Raw genomic sequence first — 15,896 nt, 5'->3', positions numbered from 1 at the left:
CAAGGATGTATTTATCTTTTTGAATGCCGTCTCTGGTTTTAATTGAACACTTTGTATGATTTTATTTTTTCTCCTCTTTTAGTATGTCAATTATACTTTTTTTTTAACTTCTTTTAGTGGTTGTCCTAGAGTATGCAATCTACATTTACAACTAATTCAAGTCCAATTTCAAACAACAGTGCTGCTTCACTGTTGTGCAAATAAGCTTATAACAGGATACTCCCAATTCTTCCCTCCTGTCCTTTATAATGTTGTTGTCATTCATTTCACTTATCTGTAAGCTTAATCACCAAATTCATTGTTGCTATCATTATTTTGAACAAACTGTTATCTATTAGATCAGTTAAGAAGAATTAATTTTAACTTATTACTTCTCTAGTACTCTTCCTTTCTTTTACACATTTGAGGTTTTATTTTTTTTAACCTATATCATTTTTCTTCACTCTGAAGAATTTTAAAAATTATTTCTTACAAGACAGTTCTGCTAGTAACAAATTTCCTCATTATTTGTTTTTCTGTAAACATCTTTATTCTTTCCTTACTTTTGAATAATAATTTTAATAGATACAGAATTCTAGGTTGATTGCTTTTCTCCCAACACTTTAAATATTTCATTCCACTTTCATCTTGCTGGCATGGTTTTCGAAGAGAAGTCTGATGTAATTCTTATTCTCGTTTGTCTATAGGTAAAGTGTTCCCCCTCCCCCAGCTTCTTTCAAGATTTCTTCTTTTTCTTTGATTTTCTTCAGTTTGAACATGATATACCTAGATATAGGTTTTTAGAAATATTCTGGTTGGTGTTCTCTGAGTTTCTCTGAGGATCTGTGGTTTGAGATATGTCATTTTAAGGAAATTCTCACCTATTATTACCTCAAATATTGTTCTGTTCCTTACTCTCTTTCTTTTCTTTCTGATATTCTCATTATGTGTATGTTACATAGTTTATAATTTTCCACAGTACTTAGATATTATGCTCTGCCTTTTTAATTATTTTTTTCTTTGCTTTTTCACTTTGAAAGTTACTACTGACACTCTTCAAGCTTACTTATTCCTTCTTTGGCCATGTCCAGTCTACTGATGAATGCATCAAAGGCATTCTTCATTTCTCTTACAGTGGTTTCAATTTCAAGCATTTTCTTTTGATTCTTTTTTAGATGTTTCCATCTCTCTGCTTACATTACTCATGGGTTCTTGCATATTATCTACATTTTCCATTAGGGCACTTAACATATGAATCATAGTTCTTTTAAAATCTCAGTCTCAGGGCGCCTGGGTGGCTCAGTGGGTTAACCCTCTGCCTTCAGCTCAGGTCATGATCTCAGGGTCCTGGGATCGAGCCCCGCATGGGGCTCTCTGCTCAGCGGGGAGCCTACTTCCCCGCTCTCTCTCTGCCTGCCTCTCTGCCTACTTGTGATCTCTCTCTCTCTCTCTCTGTCAAATAAATAAATAAAATATTTAAAAAAAATCTCAGTCTCATAATCCCAAGATTTCTGACATATCTGAGTCTGGTTATGATTCTTGCTTTGTCTCTTCAGATTGTGCTTTTTGCCTTTTAGCTTCCTTGTAATTTTTTGTTGGAAGTCAGATATGATGCATCAGGTGAAAGAAACTGAGGTGGGTAGGCCTTTGATGTGAGTTTTAGGTCTAGTTGCCTAGAAGTTAGGCTGTGTTTACTCTTTAGCTGTGGTGTCAGAGGCTAAAATTTCCTCTAATGTTCCTGTTTTTGTATCCTCTGCTGTCTTGGATTTTCCTAAAGACTTCTTAAATAGGGTCTGAGGTTTGCTTTTTCTTTTCCTTCTTCTCCTTTTCCCTTTCTCTCCCTTTCTTTCATTCCTTCTTTTTTCTTTCCTTCAATTTCTTCTGTAATCAGCTGTTATTATACAGGAGCTTTACTGATATGGTGGCAATATGTGAGGGATAATAAACATTGTGTAGTCCTTTGATGAGGTCTCATTCTTTCCCTGAGTCTGAGCTGGAATTTTCTTTCCCTCCTTGGCTTCGGTAAAGCCCCAGTTGGTGAGACACTGGTAAATAATTCCCCTTGAGGGCAGGCCTTGTTAATGAGAATAGAATGTTTTCCCTTCCTCCTTTTAGAAGCAATAGGGGATTTTTTTTTTTCTCAAATCACAGTGAGAATTTGGCAGGATTCTTGGAGGTAAAACTCATAAAAGCATGAGGAAACCCCTAAGACTGGGTCCCATTCGAGTTTCTGATTCTTAAGCTCATCTACCCTGAACCTCTAGCAATAGTCAATTATAGCTTAATGTGTTCCTGCAAATATTGGCTCCAGCTCTAGGCTTCTGCTTTTGGGCTTCTGCTCTGGGTGAGCTGTGATTTTTTTTTTCTATTTGCCTCTCTGTCTGTCAAGTTTTAGGGACAGCTGTTTGCCTTGTAACCTCAATTCTCTGACTCTAACAAGACTTGTTGATCGTTAGTTTGCTCAGCCTTTTTTCTTGTTGTAAGGATGGTAGTGATGACTTCTAACCTCTTTACATGTTGGACTGGAAGCAAGAAATTAGCCTTTTTCAGTACAGCTTAGTTTGGGGACTGAGATTATCTGCTATGGACTGGTGTCTGCAAGTATTGTCAGACATTCACATCGTAAAAGGGACTCCCATATCCAGTTCATAGGGACCTAAGGCAGCGGGATGATTGGACTGGACCTCACCTGTACATTATAAAGGTGTAAGGAAGATAACAACACAATCTTGAGATGAACTTTGGTCTCCTTCACTGACCAGGCTTCCTTGGGCAAATTGGGAATTTTTTGAAGGGGGGTGTCTGAGGACATCCTTTTGTGTTCCATGAGAGCATAATCTGAGAGTGAAAGTTAGGCTGAGTGCTAGAATGATGGCCCAGCGTCCCCCTGCCTGCTATGCATTTGCAGTGGTTGACATGCATGGAGGAAGAACATGGGAGAAATTATTTGTGCAGATTTCTGGGAGAAAATGGAATATACCACTTGTTCCCAAGATAGGACACAGGGATGATGTCTGACTTCCAAGGAGAGAGTAGGTAAAGGATAAAGAGACTGCATGTATGTGCATCAAGAACAGGAACAGGGCACCTGTAGGGCCCAGATGACAAAATGAAATTCAGAATCAGGACTAGAGTTGTCAGTGAGTTGTCCTTCCTATTCTTTGCAGACATTTTATGGATGCAACACAGTTGGGTGTGGTGTGGTGATACTGTTGGGAGGAAGAAAAATATTTTCTGCTGTAGGAGCTCTGGCAAGATGCCACCGTGAGGGGCGCATGAAGGACAGAATACAAGCAGAGCTGTTTCCGAGTGTGGGGACTTGTCTCAGGTCATTTGCATTGAGCAGGAGGCTTGTTATGTGGGTGAGTGCTCCCTTGATATGGGGTATTGGAGGCTGTGTGAAGTGGAGAATACTTTTGAGTCGGCAAAGCTTTCCTTCTCAGTCTATCACAGGTGGGGCCTCTTTCATGTCTGTAGGTATTCTGGTTCTAATAACTATACCTTCATTTTTGTGTAACAGCTGAGTCAGAGGTGTCCCCAAAGACCAGGCTGACAACTTCCTAAAGGTATCAGTTTGTTCATCTGTCAAGAATGCAGATGAAAAAATACAAATTGCATTTTTAAACTAAAGTGGCTCTTAATAATTGGGCTGGTACCGTAAGTCACTATGTTTCATTCAGTGAAGGAACTTGTCTCTGCAAAAAGAAGAGGAAAAGAAAGAGACTTCTTGGCTGGCGGTCTGCTCGTCTTGCAAATTAATCTGAGTAAAAGCCAAAAGAAAAGATGAGGCCCACGCTGTGACCCAGCCTGGGGACATGTAGGTGTAAGTCGAGCCAAACCCAGAGCCACATTTCGGCTCCATGAGATCTGCGCCTCCCAGGGTAACCATTACAGAATGTCCTTGGGTGATGCCCGTGGAAGCTGGACTGAGAAAGGAGGCGGGAGAACGGAGAAGCCACATCCATTTATTCGTTGTTCGGGTCACCCTTCATCCTCAGAGGCATTCTCAGGCCCAGGAAGCTGCTTGGCCGCCGTCTAGTTGTGAATGGTCCTGAAAGATTTAGGGTCCTCCAGATGGATCTCTGTAGTGTACCCCAAAATGGATACTCCCTAAAGTCTTCCCAAATCTGTTGGTGTCTAAAAGAACCTGGCATTCTGTGGCTGTGAACGATGCTGATCATTTCAAGAACTTATTATGGGGTACCAACCACTGTTCGGATGTGTAAAAGGTCTTATCTTCTCTGCCGGACTCTGAGCTCCTTGAGGATGTGTCTCTTCCATCTCTGTATTTACTATATTGTCCCAAACCCATGCCGACACATGCTCATTTCATTTCCTTCCCTAATAAAGCAAAGGAACCCAAATTATAGCTGTTAACTCCTTGCTTGATACATGACTTTTAAATTCTATTTTTCCCAGTGCTTTCTTTGAAGGCCTTGCTCCCACACTAGGGGAGACAGATCAGTTCACACCACCAGGGAAACACATCAGTCGGTAACCCATAGGGATGCATTCTGCCTATATTTTCCAGGAATGGTATGTGCTTTCAGCGATGACTGTGTTGTGCTATAATGAACCTACTCTTGCTTTCATCTTTATTCAGAGACAGATAGGATTTATACTTGTGTGTCTATGTTCTACCCCTTTCTCCCTGACTAGGATGTATGGTCAGGTGTGAGTCGGCTGACCACAGAGGGTAGTGTTTCCATGGTTGGGACAGAGAGAGATCCCCTGGAATGCGTGGGGTCATGTCATGCTGCTAATGTGCATTTGTGGAGATGGTGTAGCTGAATCACGTGCAGTGGGTCAGGGGCTGTTGGACATGAGCTCGAGTCCCTTCCTGGCACTGATCATTCACAGGCAATTTTCCCTCTGTTGGGCAGATAAAGAATAGTACTTTACCTCTCTTCTCTGATTTCACTACTTGTGCTCCTCAAACAGGAATCACTCAAACTTGTCTTCCCAAGAAATTCCCCAGTCTTATGGGCTGTATATTTTTCCTTGGCTTAGAATCCTTTCTCCCCAACCTTGTTTCCCCTACCAACCTTTACAGAGGCTTTGGAGAGACAGTACCTTTTTTCCTAAAAACTGATTCCTGAGCAAGGCTAAAGCCTGAAAATACATTTTAAAATGAATGGTAGTAAAAAACGTACAACACATTTTACCCCCCTAACAATTTTAAGTGTACAGTAATAGTAACTATATGCATGTTGTAGTAAAACATATCTCTAGGACCTTTTCATCTTCTGACGCTGAAATATAATATCCACTGAATAGCAACAACTCACCCTCTCTCCTCTCCACAGCCCCTGAAAACCACCATCCTCCCTTCTGTCTCTGTGAATTTGACTACACTACCTACCTCAATAACTAGGATCATGCAGTATGTGTCTTCTTGTGACTGGCTGATTTCACTCAGCATAACATCTTCAAGGTTTTTCCACATTGTTGTGTGTGACAGGATTTCCTTCTTTTTTTTAAGGCTGAATAATATTCCGTTGTGTGGATAGATCTCATGCCGCATTTCCTTTATCTGTTCATTCTTTGATAGACACTTAGGCTGCTTTTTTATCTTGGCTATTATAAATAATGCTGTAATGAACATGAGTGTGCAAATATCTCTTTGAGATCCTGCTTTCCATTCTTTTGGATATGTATGCAGAAGTGGGACTATTGGATCAAAAGGTAGTTCCATTTCAATTATTTGAGGGACCTCCACACTGTCTTCCACAGTGGCTGTACCATTTTACATTCCCATAATGAAAATGTTTTGACTGTGGCACTTTTTAAAACTGGATCTGGATCTGGATCTGGATCTGCCTGTTGGTGGGTGTCATGAAGGGGCTTACACAAGGGGGAGCAAAGCATGGAGCTGGGGCAAGTCATCTTAAGGTGACTGAGTCCCGCTCAAAGTCGGCATCCTCAGTTCTCTGGCTCCATTTGGTCCAGTGATCTGAATGTTCAAAGGGGTTTAGATCCGGCCAAGATAACTCAAGAGTGTGAGTCATGTCAGTCTTCACTTCTGAGAAGGTCAGGTTATCTCCTGTCCTAACAGAGAATCTCTCACTCCTTTTTTCCCCCCACTGTTTAGCCATTTTATTTATTTATTTTTTAAAGAAGATTTTGACAGAGAGAGGACAAGCTGACAGAGAATCTTAAGCAGACTCCCCACTCACTGCGGAGCCCATCGCAGGCTTGATCCAGCAACCATGAGATCATGACCTGAGCCAAAATCAAGAGTTGGATGCTTAACCTACTGAGCCACCCAGGTGCCCCAGGCTGTTTTCTTATTAACTGCCACCCAGGAGCCCATGCTTCAGCAGTGCCAGTCTTGTGATGCAGAATGGAAGTCAGGAGTTGTGTACAATGGGATTTGATTTCTTCCTGGATTTGAGTTCTGGAAGCCTGGGCTTCTTGAGGGCATTAAGCCATAGGTAGTAAAGAGAAGCTATTGACTTTGAGAGAAGGGTAATTCCAAGATCTGGAAGTGAACAGGAATCTGTGGGTCCCACGAATAGGGGGCTTCTGCTCTTCTCTGTCTGGCAACATCTGGAAAGGTGGGAAGACCACTGAAGGGAATGGCCATGTGGTCCCCCAGGCTGAACCCTAGCAACTGAAGTTACCATCTTGATACAGATTCCTCTGCCCAAGGTTGGCATGAATGCCACAGGCTACCCAACTCCGGTGGGCCATGTGAGTATGAACAGGAGATGAACGTTTTGCTGTGTGTGTGTCTTTCTAACCTTGGAGAAGGTGTTGAATGGAAAGAAGCCTCCACAGTTGGACTTTGTACTCTCTCAGTGACTTGGAATTGACTTTGATTTAAGGAAATAAAGTCATGTGATAAGTCATGCAAATCTTGATCGCAGGACCAAGACTTATTCCAAGCACATATGTAAGACATCTAACAGTTCCTGGATGTTTAAGGGAGTTGATAAAGATTATTTTCCTTGCCCTGACTGTAGGTAATTGTCATGCATAGTGTCTGATTATTTGAGATACACCTTTAAAAAATAGTGAGTGTTGATCCAGAGTTTTCTTTGGAAATGAACTTGTTCTAATTACACTAGGGAAGCACATAATTTCTTAAAGTGAAGAGTCCTTGTTTAAACAGAATTGCACTAATCTGGATTTTCAGATTCTTAACATGATAAATAGAGTGAAGAAAGCTCTCCCCCACACCCCTTTTTTGAAAGGCACTTGTTGATGTAACTGAGTGACAGCTTGGCTTAGTTGGGCAACAAGTCTGCCTTAAATAGCAGCCCGGCTCGAAGGTCTTGTGTGGGAATTGTCCTAATGGGGGCAAGCCACAGCGGAAATGGGGTTCTAACTAATCATCAACTCTCCGTTCTGATAAGGGAAGTCACACTGCAAATCATTCCTGTGTTATGATTAAATTCCGGGAAATGAGAGCTCACACTATCTCTACACAGAAAGCTGGGAAGAAGGCCACCCGCTGTGTTAGCTGCTCCGGTAAATGATTAATGACTGATCAACCTGACAGGTGCCTCATGAGACCTGTTCAGTGATGGGAGTGTCACTTTGCTGTCTCCACTCCCTCCTGGAGTGACAGGGACAGAGAAGTGTGCTGATTTTATTAATTATACAAAGTGAATATATTTGTGATTTTTCCACACCTGCCTTCCTTTTGGGTAGGAAACCAAAGCAAAGAAAGAAAAAATGATCTTAGTTTTAAAGTGATCTTTCTTAACTTCTGAACTGAAGAAGTTATCTGTGGGATTCAGAAAAAACACTGAGCTATTGGAAGAAGTTTTGGATATCGCATCTACCCAGAACCCTTTATACCGATAAAAATGAAGCTGCTGGTGATGTGGCATTGTGACGTGCCCCAGCAAAAGTGGGACAGGGCAGAAACTAGAATTGTTCCTCTAACGGCTGCTCTGGCACGTGCTGAAAAAACAAGCATCTAGAAGCCTTGTAAAGCACAGATATTTTGTTTCTCAACAACTATTTACTCATTAACTCTTAAAAAAATCCAGCTTAATGTCTTTAAGGATTTTATGGAGCACTATAATCTTACAAAAGTAACAAATATATATTGTGTAGGCAACACATTGATTAGTTTACAGAAGCTAGAAGAAATTTAATACAAAGAACTAGAAGGAGGAGGAGAAGGGAAGTAAGAAGAGACTGGTTTCCTTTGTAGAGAAGTGGAAATCCTAACAAAAATATGAGCAAATGGTACAAGATAGCAATATGCCACCATACAATGATGGTTTGCTGTTAAAGAAAGCACTTAATTTGATTGATTGATATTTAATTTTTAATTTGAATTCAGTTAGCCAACACACAGCACATCATTAGTTTCTGATGTGCTGTCCAATAATTCGTCAGTTGCATATAACACCCCGTGCTCCTCATATCACATGCCCTCCATAATGCCCGCCACCCAGTTTTAATATAAAAAGTTTTATAAGTATAAATATCACATAGATGGGTCTAACACAAAACTCATGACTTCAATAAATGCTAAAAGAGCATTTATTTATTCTTGATTAAAAGATAGAAATCTAGAACATGAGCAATAAGTGATTGTAGTGAGTTGTAGCCCCTGGAATGGCTACAGAAGTGAAGTTTTCCCTTCCTTCCTTCCTTCCTTCCTTCCTTCCTTCCTTCCTTCCTTCCTTCCTTCCTTCCTTCCTTCCTTCCCTAGATTATTTGATCTGTTATAACAAAAATGCCATTTACTGGGTGGCTTATAAATAACAAAAATTTATTTCTCACATTTCTGGAAATCAGGAAGTCCAAAATCAAGGTGCCAGCAGATTTGATATCTGGTGAGACCTGCTTTCTGGTTCATAGGCCACCATCTTCCTGCTCTCTCTTCACATGGGGCAAGGGAACTCTCTGAAGACTCCTTTTTAAGAACACTAATCCATTCATGAAAGCTCTGCTTCGGGGTACCATCAAGCCAAAGGTCCACCTTCTAACATCATCACCTTGGGGTGTCAGGGTTCAGTGGATGAAGTTTGGGGACATATTAACATTCAGGCTATGCCCTCCCCCCTTCCTCTTTCCCTGACTTTTTTCCCTTCCTTCCTTCTGCCATAATTACATCTTGTACCTCCTTGGTCATGGCAGAAATAGCATGATCCATATTGGGAGTCTGAGAGTCCACCATCTGGTGCGACAGCCCAACAGGTGATGTAAATCTTACTATAGCTTTTCAGTGGAAAACTGCTGAGGAAACAACGTGTGTTGGAGAGGATGTGGAGACAGGGGAACCCTCTCACACTGTTGGTGCAGCCACTTGGGAGAACAGTGTGGAGATTCCTCAAGAAATTAAAAATAGAGCTTCCCTATGACTCTGCCATTGCACTACTGGGTATTTAGCCCAAAGATACAGATGTAGTGAAAAGAAGGGCCATCTGTACCCCAATGTTCATAGCAGCAATGGCCACGGTCGCCGAACTGTGGAAAGAACCAAGATGCTCTTCAACGGATGAATGGATAAGGAAGATGTGGTCCATATACACTATGGAGTATGATGCCTCCATCAGAAAGGATGAATACCCAACTTTTGTAGCAACATGGACGGGACTGGAGGAGATTATGCTGAGTGAAATAAGGCAAGCAGAGAGAGTCAATTATCATATGGTTTCACTTATTTGTGGAGCATAACAAATAACATGGAGGACAAGGGGAGATGGAGAGGAGAAGGGAGTTGGGGGAAATTGGAAGGGGAGGTGAACCATGAGAGACTATGGACTCTGAAAAACAATCTGAGGGTTTTGAAGGGGCAGGGGGTGGGAGGTTGGGGGAGCCAGGTGGTGGGTATTAAGGAGGGCAAGTATTGCATGGAGCATTGGGTGTGGTGCAAAAACAATGAATACTGTTACGCTGAAAAGAAATTAAAAAAAAAAAAAGAAATAAAAAAAGAAATACATGCCACTAACAAAAAAGAAAAAGAAAAGAAAAAGAAAACTACTGAGGAGATAGCATCACTATTTGTTTTGGATGTTACTGGCTTCACGTACAGGCTTCTCAACATTCTTGACACACATCTCCCTAAAACTCTTTAAAAATGTCAGGGATAGACTATACCTCCCAGAAAAAAAAAGTCTTTTGTTGATCTAAGTTCTAAATGGTTCCCATGGTTATGCTGGGTTTTAATCATATAAATTTCAAGTGAGCAGATTTTTATTACTTTTTTGTTCATAAATATTGTTTTCCATGTGACCGCTAATCCAGAGAACTCCCAGTTGTACAGTCAGCCTCCAACACACATGGACATGGCTACCCACCTTTGTTTCAGGAGGAAGTTTAGAAGAGTCCAGCACCATTCTGGCACATTTTGGACACAGTTGCAGTCTCTAGCAGCTGTCTCACTACAGTCTTATATTTAAATAGGTTCAAATAAACAAGGACAGCCAGTGATTGGAAAGGCAGAGAAACAGAACTCACATTATTTCACTGTTGTCTGTGACCACCTGGAATTATTCATTAGTGTTTAAAACTGAAATCAGTAAAACTGTGTGAGCTGGTAGGTATATTATTTTTGCTTTGCGAGAGCTAATTTTAGCTTGGGTGTAAAATATTTTCCTGAATTTGGTAATATCCTTAACACGAAACCTTCATTTTAATTGTTCATTATTTCTTTTAGAACTAAAGAATGAATCAAGTGTTAAGTGTTAGTGATATAACCTAGTAGTTGCTCATATCATATCTTTTGCAATATTTTTATTTTATCAGAATTTACCAATTGTGGGACGTCTGGGTGGCTCAGTGGGTTGTGCCTCTGCCTTTGTCTCAGGGTCCTGGGATTGAGCCTCACATTGGGCTCTCTGCTCGGTGGGGAGCCTGCTTCCTCTCTCTCTCTGCCTGCCTCTGCCTATTTGTGATCTCTGTCTGTCAAATAAGTAAATAAAATCTTTAAAAAAAATTTACCAATTGTTTTTATAACTGGATAATTATAGACAGAAATTTCTATACAAGAAAAATGTCATCCTCTGTATTTCTACCCTGGCCTTTATTATTTTTCATTTAATTTCATGATTGTCCCTAAAAATAGGTTTATAGAGTAGGGGTGGGGTGTTTTAAATGTCCTGCTCCAGGTTGCAAATATGCCAGACCCACCACGATTAGTGAATCCCCAGTGCCACGGGCTCTCTCACGTCTCTGCTACTCCTTGCATGGAAGGTCCTTCCTGTCTTGCAACTCCAGACATCACACATCACCTTTCTGTGAAACTTTTCTGATTTGGTCGCCCCCAAATGATCAATCACTCCCTCTTTTTTTTTTTTTTGCCTTTACTATTCTTTGTACACTAGTTTCTTCTTGCATTGAAAATCCTGAGTTTTAACGATTTATTTGTAAATTTCTCTGCTACTAGATGGCGAATTAGTTAGGAGCAGGAATTGTCATTCATTCATCTTACTATCCTCAGTTCTGAGCCTAATCCCGGCATACAATAGGTGCCAAATAATGACTCTTGGAGTGAAGGATAGAAGGAAGGGAAAGGAGAATGATGTGGTTCTTGGTAGCTATGAAGCTAGGCTTGGCTTGGAGACTGTATCATCAACATCTTTCCGTGGTATTACATACTCTTGACAGTATTTTATTTAATGGCTGACTAGTATTTCTCGGTACAATTATGTCATGATTTATTTAACCCACATTCCGTTAATGGATATTTGAGTTTGTTTTAAACTTATCTTTACTGCTTGGGAGCAACACGTATGCTCTTTATAATTATAGATGAATCCTTAAGGAAATCCTTCATCAGACCCTCAGGTAAATTCCTGGAAGTGGAGCTGCTTGATCAAAGGTTACAAGTTGATAAACTCCAGGTAACAGATGCAAAGGGTTCACATGGGTTTGCTACTGTCCTATAGAAAGAAGCCTAGGTTCGAGGTAGGGGATTCCAAGGTCAGTCCCTGCCCCAATGAAGCCATCAAGGACCAGGCTCTCCCTTCTTTCGATGCTGTCATTCTTTGTGTGTTGGTAATGTCTCCTGTCACAGGTAATGACAGATGCCACAGCTCAAAGCATTGTGTACTCACACAGCAGAACCCAAGCAGGAAGGGAAGGGCCCAGGGCTAGGAACTTTCCCTTACATTGTCCCCTCTGTTGTTAAGGAGGAAAAGCTGACCTAGAAGCTCCCAAGAGACTTTCTCTTGCATCACAGTAGCTAGACCTGGCTCGCCTGCCTGTCTCTAGGCCAGTCAGTGGTAAAGGGGGAGGAAATCACCCTGACTGATTTACTTCAAACATGACAAGTGTCTGGGGCTTGGCACAGCCTGCCAGAACCATATCCGGTTCCCCGATGAAGGAGGCAGAGGGGATAGGCTGCCAGCCTCCAGGGTGAAGGATGTCACAGATGTTCCCCAAATGGAAATTTCTCCAGGGTTCCATGTCTGCTTTCTTATCACCACTGCAGACAGAGGATTTGGCATGTAATGAGGGCTTAATAAAGGATTAACTGAATGAAGTCCTCCTTGGGGCATCCTTTAAAAAATATTCAAAAGAAAGGCTAAGAGTTCACCCAGACATTTGGGGAACATTTCAAAGATTCCCGCCTAGCTTCCTCTAGAGTCTCTTGCACTGAATTTCTGCTCAAACCTGATCTCTGTCCTCAACTACTTACCATGAAATTTTTCAAACTTCATACTTGCCTTGTCTCCAAATGTGTAGGATAGTTACGTATGCGACACTTCCCTCCTAAATACTTTACATATATCTCCTATTGACACTGTCTTACATAATTACAAAACCATCATGTCATCCAAACAATTAAGAATTCTTCAGTATCTTGGGGCACTTGGGTGGCTCAGTGAGGGTAATGTTCGACTCTTGATACCAGCTCAGGTCATGATCTCAGGCTCATGAGATTGAGGCCCAGGTCTGGCTCCCCACAGAGTGTGGAAGCTGTTTAAGATTATCTTTCTCTCTCTGCCCCTACTCCTGCTCACACTCTCTGTCTCTCACAAAAACAAAACAAAACAAAACAACTTCAATATCTTGGAAGATTCAGCCCATATTCAAAACTCCCTCTCATCCCCCTAATATTTACATAAATATTTTATATATTTTTTGAACTGAGATCAATCAAGGGTCGTGCACTGCATTGTGTTTTTGTGTCTCTTTAATCTTTTTTGCGCCAGAATAGTATCTCCACTATTTTTACCCCCATGACAGTAACCTTTTGAGGATACCAGACCAGTTGTTTCTAGAATGTTCTAAATTCTAGATCTAATTATTCTTTGAGGTGTTGTTTAACTTGTTTCTCTATCCCCAGTATTTTTTGCATGCTGATTAGATTCAGGTAAAACATTTTTGGCAAGAACAGGTGATGCTGTGTTCATATTGCGTCATGCCAGATGGCTCATTATGTCAGGTTGTCCTACTATTAGCAGGGACAGATTTGTTAAATTTCATATTCCAAGAATAGGGCCCAGAATGATTTCCTTCTTTTCTATTCAACAAAGACCATCAATACAAATTTGTGCCTATATGACAGAATTTACATGTATATAAATAAAGCAAGTATAGAACATAATGCTAATATTTGGGAATAATAGAATGCATTTTAGCAGAACGCAGAAAAATAAAAAGCCGAAGACTCAGTACTGGACAGCTTCTATACATCACAGGGATATTCTCAATGGCAATCTTTCTACTTAGATATCATTATTGCTGTATTGCACAACCATAAACTCTATTTTTTTTCTCAGTTCTACAAACCTTCCCCCACCTCCCTTCCCCAAACTTTGAAATTCTCACTAGGAAAATAACAAATTCATGTTGCTTTATTGTGCAAAGCCATATTTTCTTTCTAGGCCATCATCGGGGAATTTTACTTTTTTCAATCAAAATAGCCCATCAAGGTATCTCCTTAAACAAAAAGCCATTAATTCCAATGCGCTATCCATAGGACCATGAAGAACCATCTTTTTTTTTTTTTTTTTTGCTGGTTAGATCAGGATTTCTTTTTATTCCTTGTTGGTTTAAAATGGCTAATCAGAATAAAAAATAAAAGGGTCTCTGTCTAGAGGCTGGGGTCTCCCCTATTTAGAGGTTAGAACCCAGGTACCTCCGCTACCAGCGCCATACTGAGGTGGGCTGAGGGGTAACCCCCAAGGGACAATCGGAGGGGCCTAGGCCTACCACTCCTTCTCTCTATTCCGTTTTTGGCATGTGATGAAAAATATTGCTTTTTGGATTCATCTCTCCCGGCCTTGGATTTAAAAATAATGTTAACCATGTGAGTTGGGGGAAGGCTCTGAGGGGACTAAAGAAGCCCCACCCTAATCCCTCTCCCCCAAGAAGGGATGGGGGGGATTATCCAATATTGTTCCTGGAGCTCAGCTAGGAATTTCAGGATCAAATTCAAATCAAAAGATTTGAAATTCCAGTTTTCTTTAAAAATATTTAATCATTTTGAATAATTAACACACGCATACATTTAAAATGTTAATGCACAAAAGAACTTACAATATAAAATAAGACTTTCTCTAATTCCTGTTTTTTAGTTTCTTGCTCTAGATACAACTACAGTTGTTAGCTTTTTATATATCTTTCCAGATATCTTTATAAACAGGCAAGTATGTACAAAATGCATTCTTAATTTTTTATATAAACATAGTTTGCTATGTATCATTTTATCTTATTTTGTTTTATTTAGTTTTAACTTAATATATCGTGGATTGCTTTATATATGCACAAGTAGAGCAGGTTTTCTTTTTAGTGACTGTGTAGTATTTCATTCCATTGTTTGGATGTACATAATTTATCTAATAAGCTCTCTAATGGATTGCCATTTATGTTGTTTGTGACCTTTTGTTGTTATGAACAGTGCTTTAGTGAATATCTTTGTATATTTATCTTTTTGCCTTGGTACAATTATATCTGTAGGATAAATCCTAAAAATGGAATTTCCAGATTATGTTGGGAGACAATTCTCTGTGGGTCTCTCATGTTTCTACATGTCTTGTGAACAGAGGCACTCACGGCTTTGTTTCAGGTTATCTTTTCAAAGATATTTGTATAGCAAGCAGCCTTGGGAGACAAGAGATAGTGCCTCCTTCTGGAGCAAAGGCCAGGTTGCTTACTGTCCAGTGTGGCAAAGTTAGTGTCTCCCTCTGATGCAATGGTCAAGTGGCTTACCTCCTATTCCAAAAGATTTGTTTAGCTCGGGATTTATCTCCTGTAATGCAACCCCATGCACATGCATATGTTACCTGACATTTGTAGCGTCATGGGAACTAAGGTCTGGGGAGTGATTGGACATGCTGCTACTCTGGAAGCTGCTATTGCTGTGATTAACAAGCTGTCATCCATCTCCGACCCAGGAGTTTTGTCCCAGCCTCTATGCTATGCCAAGCTAACTTGATAGCTTTCAAGGGTAAAATCTCAGATCCACCACAAATTTTGACAGTTTTGATGAAGGTGGGATGTTGACGGAGACATGATGTTCTGGAATAGAAAAGTTGAAAGCCTCATGTGTTGATGAACAGGATGGGAAATGAGTAGCAACAGTCCATGAAATTAGTAGCAACATAGAGGAGGACAGTCTCTGAGCTTGGTTTATGGACATACCATCTCCGGCGAGCTGGAGTGGGGGAGGCGAGCCGAAAATGAACTTCAGCGATGATACAGCTGGTTAGAAGTGGCCTTGAAAGACAGTGGTGAGGGAGAAGTCTCTCAGTGGGCAGAATCTGGGGTGTTGAAGCTGGTTGCCTCCTTTGTGCTGAAGGAGAAGCATTCTGAGGTTAAAATATTTGTTGAATCGGAGTGGATGATGGCATGGCTAGCTTACCCAACCATGGAAGCCTGGAAGGAGAGATATTGGAAGACTAGTGACAAGAACGGTTGGGGGAGGAGTGGAATGAAGTGTGGAGATAGTTTTTATCACAGGTTAACAGGGAACACCCACCACAGCAGAGGCACTGATGCTT

The 15,896-nt window shown here is 40.8% G+C and overlaps 1 long non-coding RNA gene across 1 annotated transcript; it reads left to right on the top strand.

Annotated features, from left to right (window-relative positions):
- The first annotated feature begins 6,053 nt into the window (after positions 1-6,053).
- On the top strand, positions 6,054-14,301 carry LOC116881685. Its single transcript, XR_004385471.1, has 3 exons — positions 6,054-6,064; positions 12,836-12,841; positions 14,045-14,301. It is a non-coding gene; the product is annotated as an uncharacterized LOC116881685 (long non-coding RNA).
- Positions 14,302-15,896: the final 1,595 nt, after the last annotated feature.

The sequence above is a fragment of the Lontra canadensis genome, unplaced genomic scaffold, assembly GCF_010015895.1.
Source record: "Lontra canadensis isolate GAN:19392208 unplaced genomic scaffold, GSC_riverotter_1.0 scaffold76, whole genome shotgun sequence".
NCBI lineage: Eukaryota > Metazoa > Chordata > Mammalia > Carnivora > Mustelidae > Lontra > Lontra canadensis.
The sequence above is the reverse complement of the archived record's forward strand: the minus strand, read 5'-3'. Positions and strand labels throughout refer to the sequence as shown.